We start from the raw sequence: 8,056 nt of genomic DNA on the forward strand, positions 1-8,056 counted from the left end.
GAATGAAGGTAAAAAGAAAAAGAAAAAGGAAAAAGATGAGAAGGATTTTTATTAGGTAGATGTGGAAGGGGAGGAGAATATGAAAATTAGCCTTGAGAAATATGGATCACCACAAAAGAACAAGAAGGCTGTAACTTTTGAGAAATTAAAAATATATAAGGAGGATATGCATGCCTTTCCTTCAAACCTTTGCCTCTATGTATAAATGATGACCAAATTGGTAATGATAATAGTATTGCATTGATAAAGAATGATATGCTTCCACCTATGAGGGAGATTAACCTAATAAAGGAGTTTTATATCCTTTTCAAATGTACAATGTATAGGAAAAAAATATCACTCCAAGTTCTCCTAGTGTTGAGAATGTTGAGGTTAATGTGAGCTCTACCATGGACTTTTCCATGTTGGTTCTTAGTGAATCTATATGTTCACATGAGACTAACATCTTGTAGATGATTAGAGAGGGTGTAGTGGACTTCTATAGAGTCATTAAATAGACTTTTCATGAAATTAAGATCAAAGATTGTGACTTGGACAACAAATTGGATTTATTGGAAGTTTGGGGTTTGTTAGGAATGACACTATTTCCTTTTGTACTTTAGGTTATCATGCAAAGGGAAATGTTCATAATAAGGAAGCATGGGTTTCCAAATTCAAGGACTTGAAGGATGAGATCTGTATTTTGGAGAATAGGTCTAATGGCTTTGAAGAAATCCTAAACTATGTTAGAGAAGAAAGCTTGAGGATCACCAAGGATTCAACTAAGAATTTAAGGATTTTTTCCTACAAGTTGGAAAATTCAAGTAATCAAAAGGCTACCATTCATCTTGCTGATGATAACAAAAGCCATAGGGAGATTCATTATATCCTAGGAAAAGAGAACTCAAAGTAATACTTATAAGGACTAGAGTACCAATATAGACAAACTTGATATCATGAAGTGTCATATCCCCATATAAGATAAATTTTAATAATAATTAGATAATACAATATTATTAAATAAATAATAACATTATACTAAAACTAATACTAAAATTTAAAACAAGGAAATGATAATTATTTAAATCATATTATTAATAAAATAATATTTAGTATGATATTTTAAATAATTAAAAAATAATAAAATTTCAATGAGTAAAGAAAGAAATTAAATTAAATACAAGAGACAATATTGTAGAAAGTATGTTAGCTTTCTAAATAGAATTTAATAATAAATAAAATAAACACATATAAGTAAATAAATAATATAACATAGAATAAAATAAATTAACTAAATTTAATGAAAATTCAAGAGATGTTTAACAAATAGACATGACTTGTTAAAATTAAGATATAAAAGGGAGGAGAGTTTATTTTAGAGAGTAGAAAAAAGAAAGAGGAGAGGAGAGGAGTACAAAAGGAAAAATGGAAGAGGAAAGTAATATGAAGAAAATAAGGAAGTGACTTTCTAAAAATGTATCAATGATATTGAAAGGATGTGAACCTTTGAAAGGGTCATAATTATGAATAATTGTGATGCTTGAAATTTTTTTTATTATAATGTATTAGGACTTTTCCAAAGGATTTTAGTTATGAAGTGTTATGACTTTTTGAAAGGATTATAACTATGAGGTGTTGTGAATTTTCAAATGATTTTTATTATGAGAGGTTGTGACTCTTGGAAAAGAAGAAATGAAAAATTATATTTTTTCCTTTTCTTATAATTAGAAAACGAAGAACTTAGGAAAGTAAATATAGAATTGAGATAATCTAGAAGGAATATTTCATTGAAGGGCTAACTAAGGATAGAGCCACATGGACCAAGAAAAGAAGAAGGTAAGAAAGGTATGTTTGTGGATTATATTTACTTAATTATATTTATGACTTTATTTATATTAACAAATCAAACCTATGGATAATTTGTGTTAACCTATGAGGCTAGCACCATGGATATTAATGAGACTCGAAGCATGGAGCATGTGAGATATTAATATGTCCATTGTCCCCCATGGTCGAGAATCGACATCGAAGCTTGGAGCATGGAGATATTAAGATCTTCATTGTCTGCCATGGCCGATAATTGATGTGCTAGAATATTCTAATATTTTAAATATATGCATATGTGAGTAGCCTTGGGTAGAGGATGCCCATCCCAGCAAAATATTAAGGGGTGCACTCCCAGGAAGAAGACAAGGTAGCTATGAACTAGGAAGCCCAACGTTTAGACATCCTTGAGATTTGGGTTAACTTAGATGATAGAATAATATAGTTAGTTTTGTTATTGTTGTGATACCAACCATTATTTTGCAGAAATTACTTGTCCCAAACTAACCCTAATAGTGGGGACATTACATGAAAGCTACTAACAACATGGAGTAGCTCAAGCTAAAAGTTTCTAAGTTGCTCAAGAACTTCTTCTAGTGTCTATCAGGAGCCTCTCTTTCTACTTTTTTAGTTGTTTGTGCTTGTGATTTTCTAGATTTTTTTACTATTTGTGCCTATGTTTTCTTTTGTTTGTCTATCTACTAACATTTCCCATTTTGATGTTTTATATTAGAATGGCTTCAATAATAAGTATATTGTAAAACAAGTTTTATAAAGGGTTTCAAAACACCTTCAAAATACAATTTCACTTAATAAATAAAAATATTTCCATTATTTCTCCAAATAAAATTAAATAATTTTTTTTTATGAAATACTAGTATAGTTATGTTTATATATATATATATATATATATATATATATATATATATATATATATATATATATATAATCAAATCTTACTTTGAAACCATTAAAGTTTAAAAGAAATATTAAATATATTTCTTACTAATAGGAAATCCAACATGCCCATATTATTTATAATCAACATCATTATTTTACGAAAATGTTATATAATATATATTATTAACAATGTTACAATATTTGTATACACATTCACAAATTTAAAAGTTATAATATTTCAATTAATTTTCATAGAGTGTGAGTGAGTGTGTGTGTGTGTGTGTGTGTGTGTGTGTGTGTGTGTGTGTGTGTGTGAGTGTGTGTTGTTAAAATGAACAAGGCTAAACTTGAAGCTCACTCACAATATCTTATCTTATATAATTATCTACTTTATTTAATATAATATGATATATATGCAAGACAATTTTTCGATTTGATTGAGTAAGATTATTTTATCATCAATGTTACATGATTGAACATTAGGGTGCAAGAGAGAAGAAAAGGAGATGAGAAATCCTAATGATGGATCATATAGTATGATCCAAAAGAATTCATGATAAAAATACTACAAAATTAAAGGTAGAAATTATCCTATAAATTCTCATGGGTTGTAGAAACTTGGTAGCTTCATAGATATATAATATATTTTTATTATTACTATAAAAGTAATTATTTTGAAGAATAGCATAATCTTCAATATATTTTTATAGATGAATCTACAAAAAAAATTAGGACATATAGTGATAGAAAATAGTCAATTGTTTTGCAGGCAACAATGAGTCTAGATCAACAAAATGTATAGATTGTGATGTAGCCAAACTTAATAGAGAACAAGATCATTAATCGACATTAAAATTCTTTACAAACCCATATTAGAAATTATGTATGTATTATGATAAAAATATAATGGTCACTCATTTGATAAATAGAGGTAATGCTTAAAAGTTTGAAAGTGTCTAACAATTAGGGAAGAAACTCTTCTACTACACATTAATACTTAAAAATTGATGTAGAGCATCTAGTTTTCCATTTCCCTCACCTAATCTATACTTAACCAATTCACCAAATTTATAAGTCTTGTAGATTTGCAGGTGTTTATCATCAATTAGCTCAATTGGTGCCTTTATCTCCATGTCATCAAGAAAAAGATTGAAAATACACAAACATAAACGAGATTGTTTCCTTTTCACCATCACTTGATGTTTCACACTAGGGATCCTTCCATTACTCCAAACCTAGTTTATCAAATATCATGAGAAAGTTTATATTAATAAAAAACTAAGTTAATTACTTTAAAAATAATAAAGAAAAATAATATCATTCGATCAAATTATGAGACAAAATGGTATATAAAGAAAAAAAAAAAATTAAAGAAAAAATTTAAATATATGTCTAATAATAATTAATACCTCGATTTTTATAGTTATACATTTGTATATAAAGAAAAATGATTAGAAATATAAGAATCACAATCCTAAACAATAAATAAATGAGTGGTTTGGTAAAATTTCAAGATAAAATATTAAAAATTGAGTATATTTTTCAATAGGAAATATTAGAAGAAGAAAAAATATATATTTAAGATTTTTTAAAATGTTTCAAAATTCTACTAATAAAAAATTAATTCAAAAATTAATCAATACAATCCTACTCTAACTAAAAGAGATATTATTTGATAAATTGATAAATTCTTTAATTTAAAATTATTTTTTCAAAAAAATCTATATTTTATTTATTAGGAAGAAAAATATTTGAAATCATCATACTTACACATTAAATGTTCAGGAAAGAACGGAGCCCATTCCATAAATGAGTACAATGTTCAAACTATTAATGGCCAAAGATATGATCTTATAGGAACTGTAGGAATAAAGGGACAAACACACTAATTCTATAACTAGATTAAATGTTTTAAAATGTTAAACTCCCCAAGATATGATGTTACTCTAGCTAAAATGTGACAAACATAATTCTTTTACAATCAACTTCTAATCAACTGAAAAGAACAAAATGGTTCAATGTTTGTGAGAGCTATAGAAGTGTTACCTGAAAGTTATCACCTGCCTGAACCACAAATGAGTTAGGGATGGGTTTGACATCAATCCAATTGCCTTCGTTGTTATCTGAAACCTACCACGGGCATCCTCATGTAGTATGGTAATGCTATTCCCATCTGTATGAGGTGGGAGGCCTAAAGTCTTTGTGGGAAGCTCTGAAGACAATTCATACAAATTCATATGAAAGATCCCCTTCTTGTGCTCGAAGTCAGTCTTACCCGCTCCAAAGCTCTCGAGAATTACTTTGTGCACTTTATCTAACAGCTCCATCATTTTGCAGATGTATTCATCCATATTCTCACTGTCCCAAAATATAAAGAGTTTCAGAGACAAAATAACATAAAATTTAAAGAAAATCAAATAACTTGAATGAAAGATTAAAAACTCTTGTGGCAGGAATCAGATAATCAGTCACAGTGGATTTCGGTCTATGTGATATTGAAGGACATATCACACTAATATCAGTGATCACATTAAACAATTGGCACCATCTATTTTTACATCCCTAGAAAAGATATAAAGAATAAAAAGACAGAAGAAATTAGAAATTGAAAAGAAAAACAAACAATCCTAAGGAAATTAAAGAGGTGGATTTATTGGAGCTTTAATTTCCCACGTCATGCCTGATATCAGCAGTACTTAAAACTGCAGTTCTAGTTCTTTACACGAAATAAAGTAAGATGTTTTAAATTCTAGTTATCTACATCAGCAAAATATAGACCTAGAACTAGATTAAGAGTTCTAAGAATAGATTGAACCTCTGAACTGTAATCGTTCACAAGCATGCAATTATCTCTACTATTTTATGCGGCTTTCAATATGCCAAAGACCTCTACATAAAGAGGTAGATTGTAAAGAGTTTTTGGTCCTTCATCATAAGATAAATTAACGATCAATAATGTTTGATGAATACTATGATTTATCTGCTTTTTTTGGGAACAATTTAGAGTTTTATTATGATTCTTTCATTTGGTATCAGAGCATTTGCTATTGGAATTTTTTCAGGGTTAGTTCGTATAATACTATTTCCTTAAGAAAAGGAGTCATGTATGCAGAATCTATGAAATTGTTGTTGGGAAAGTGAACATATCTTTGATGAGAACCCTCTCTACCACCAGTAAGTACTTTTGGTGTGATGACAAAATCTATATTGTATCAAAGCACAAATGAGTCTTGGCCTTGAAGACCAATAAGTACTTTTTATGGGATAGCAACGTCTATAACTATATGTTATTTCTAATTTCTTCCATTTGATGTCTAACTTTTGATAATGCAATTTCTCAAAGGTTGCTCGGCTGGCATTGCTTTGGCCACTTGAGGTTGCCTTATATATGTTTTTTTATCAATAGATTCTGATTCCAACGGTAGCCATGTGTTTGTATTCTGGCTGTGGCCATGTGAACTTATTTGCTGGGTGATCTTGTATCCCCCGGCCCTTTTTGGTGAATTGTATTATTAGTATAATTTTATTAATAAAAAAAGACTCTTCATCAAAAAAACAAGTTTACTTAATGTACTAGAACTTATAAAAGGATTATTACATTCCTATAATCTAAACCATGAAAAACAAAGATTAAGCAAATTGGGTAACTGAAGTTTTGATTTCCATGAGGCCACGTGAGATGGGTGAAGTCATTGACGGCCTGAGAATCACGAGTGCTTGAAAGGGCAATACCAAGGTTTTCCATAAAAGGGGACATGGGGTATTCTGCCATAATAACCAGCATAAGGAATAGGAGATATGTTATTCTTCTTTGTCTCCGTGGGAAGCTTGAAAACTTCCCTGCATAGCTGGTCTGCTTTGAGGAGAAGATCTGGTGAGATTCCATGGTTTATAATTCTAAAGCAGCCCAATTCTTCGCAAGCTTCTCTCAAACCTTCTAAAAATTGCTTGTCTCCACAACGAGAGATGTCGAGAATAGGAATATCATCATGTTTTTCTTCTCCCTCGTAAGATCCCATTGCAGGAGCCATGGCAGATAGAGCGGTCTAGAGTTGAGAGCTTATCTTTAACAACAAGATTGCATTGAATTCCACTATGAGGGTACATCTTTTGTAACATACAAGGTCCCACGCATCCCAATTACCTTTCTCTTCTAAGGAAAAAGATAAGTTTACAAAGTCTTGTTCACACATGCACGAAATTTTTTGAGTGGTTCGGTTACTTTGGCATGGTAACAACGACAAGGGACGGTGTTATCTAGGGTGACAGTAGAAGTTGGGTTGGTTTGAGTAATGCTCATAGGCATTTTATAATGGTAGAATGGGGAGTGAGATGGTGTGAGCATGTTAATATTAACCTTTATTCCTCTAGGTTAAATTTGACAACCATTTACATGTCAAAAAATTTAAATCTTATTACAAATAGAATATACTTTTAAAAATAATTTAGTAAATATCACATAAAATATCTATTTAAATTATAATATTTAGAGATATAAATCATTCACTTTTTAAGAAATTAAAATAAAAAGCTTAGTTAGTAAAAAACTAAATAAATGGAGTTAAAGGAAATATAAATAATTTTAGATGTAGTAAATTAAATTATAATTTTTTTGTAGTGCATATCTATTGGCATTTCTTTAGATAGATTTCTTTAAGATATCTATAATAGTATATGTTTTCATACAAAATTACTTGGGTTAAGGCATGATATCATTGATTATAGCATGCCTTATCATGTTAAGTGCTTAATGGTACTTATAATAGCTATTGATTGGAATTTACAATAATTATTATTCACTTTTTTAAATATTTCTAATTTGTTATTAAAGTTGATGGAATGTATAATAGCTCCTAATAAAGGCAATTCAATCTTGATGTGGAAATTTATTTGTAATTTTTTATTAAAGTTGGTGGGACATATAACATCTACTAAATGGTACAATTCAACCTTGCTATTGAGACTCATAATAAATAAAATGGCTAAATAGCAAACAACTTTTACCTCACAAGACTAATTGTTTCAATTTATTATTTAAAATTGAAAATCACAATATAGTTGTTTCTAATTTCTTGTTTTTGTGATTTATTTTAAGGACTATTTGGTCCATTTCAATCTCGTTATTGGAATTTATAATAGACATTTCAATATTTTGTAAATTTTTATTAAGGTTGATGGGGCATATAATACTTATTATTTGATGGAATTCAATCTTGTTGTTGAGATTAATCACCAACAAAATTTACCTGACAAGACTAATTGTTTCAATTTATTATTTAAATTGACAATCACAATATAATTGTTCCTAATTTTTTCTTCCTAGAATTTATTTTAAGGATTGTTTGGTCCATTT

At 29.0% G+C, this 8,056-nt stretch overlaps 1 pseudogene; it reads right to left on the reverse strand.

The window, feature by feature from the left end:
* Positions 1-3,686: 3,686 nt before the first annotated feature.
* LOC149575189 (C4-beta,C20-epoxidase-like) lies at positions 3,687-6,734 on the reverse strand (annotated as a pseudogene).
* Between the last annotated feature and the right edge of the window lie 1,322 nt (positions 6,735-8,056).

Source organism: Cupressus sempervirens, chromosome 2 (assembly GCF_028749045.1).
Source record: "Cupressus sempervirens isolate cs-2001-9-10 chromosome 2, ASM2874904v1, whole genome shotgun sequence".
NCBI lineage: Eukaryota > Viridiplantae > Streptophyta > Pinopsida > Cupressales > Cupressaceae > Cupressus > Cupressus sempervirens.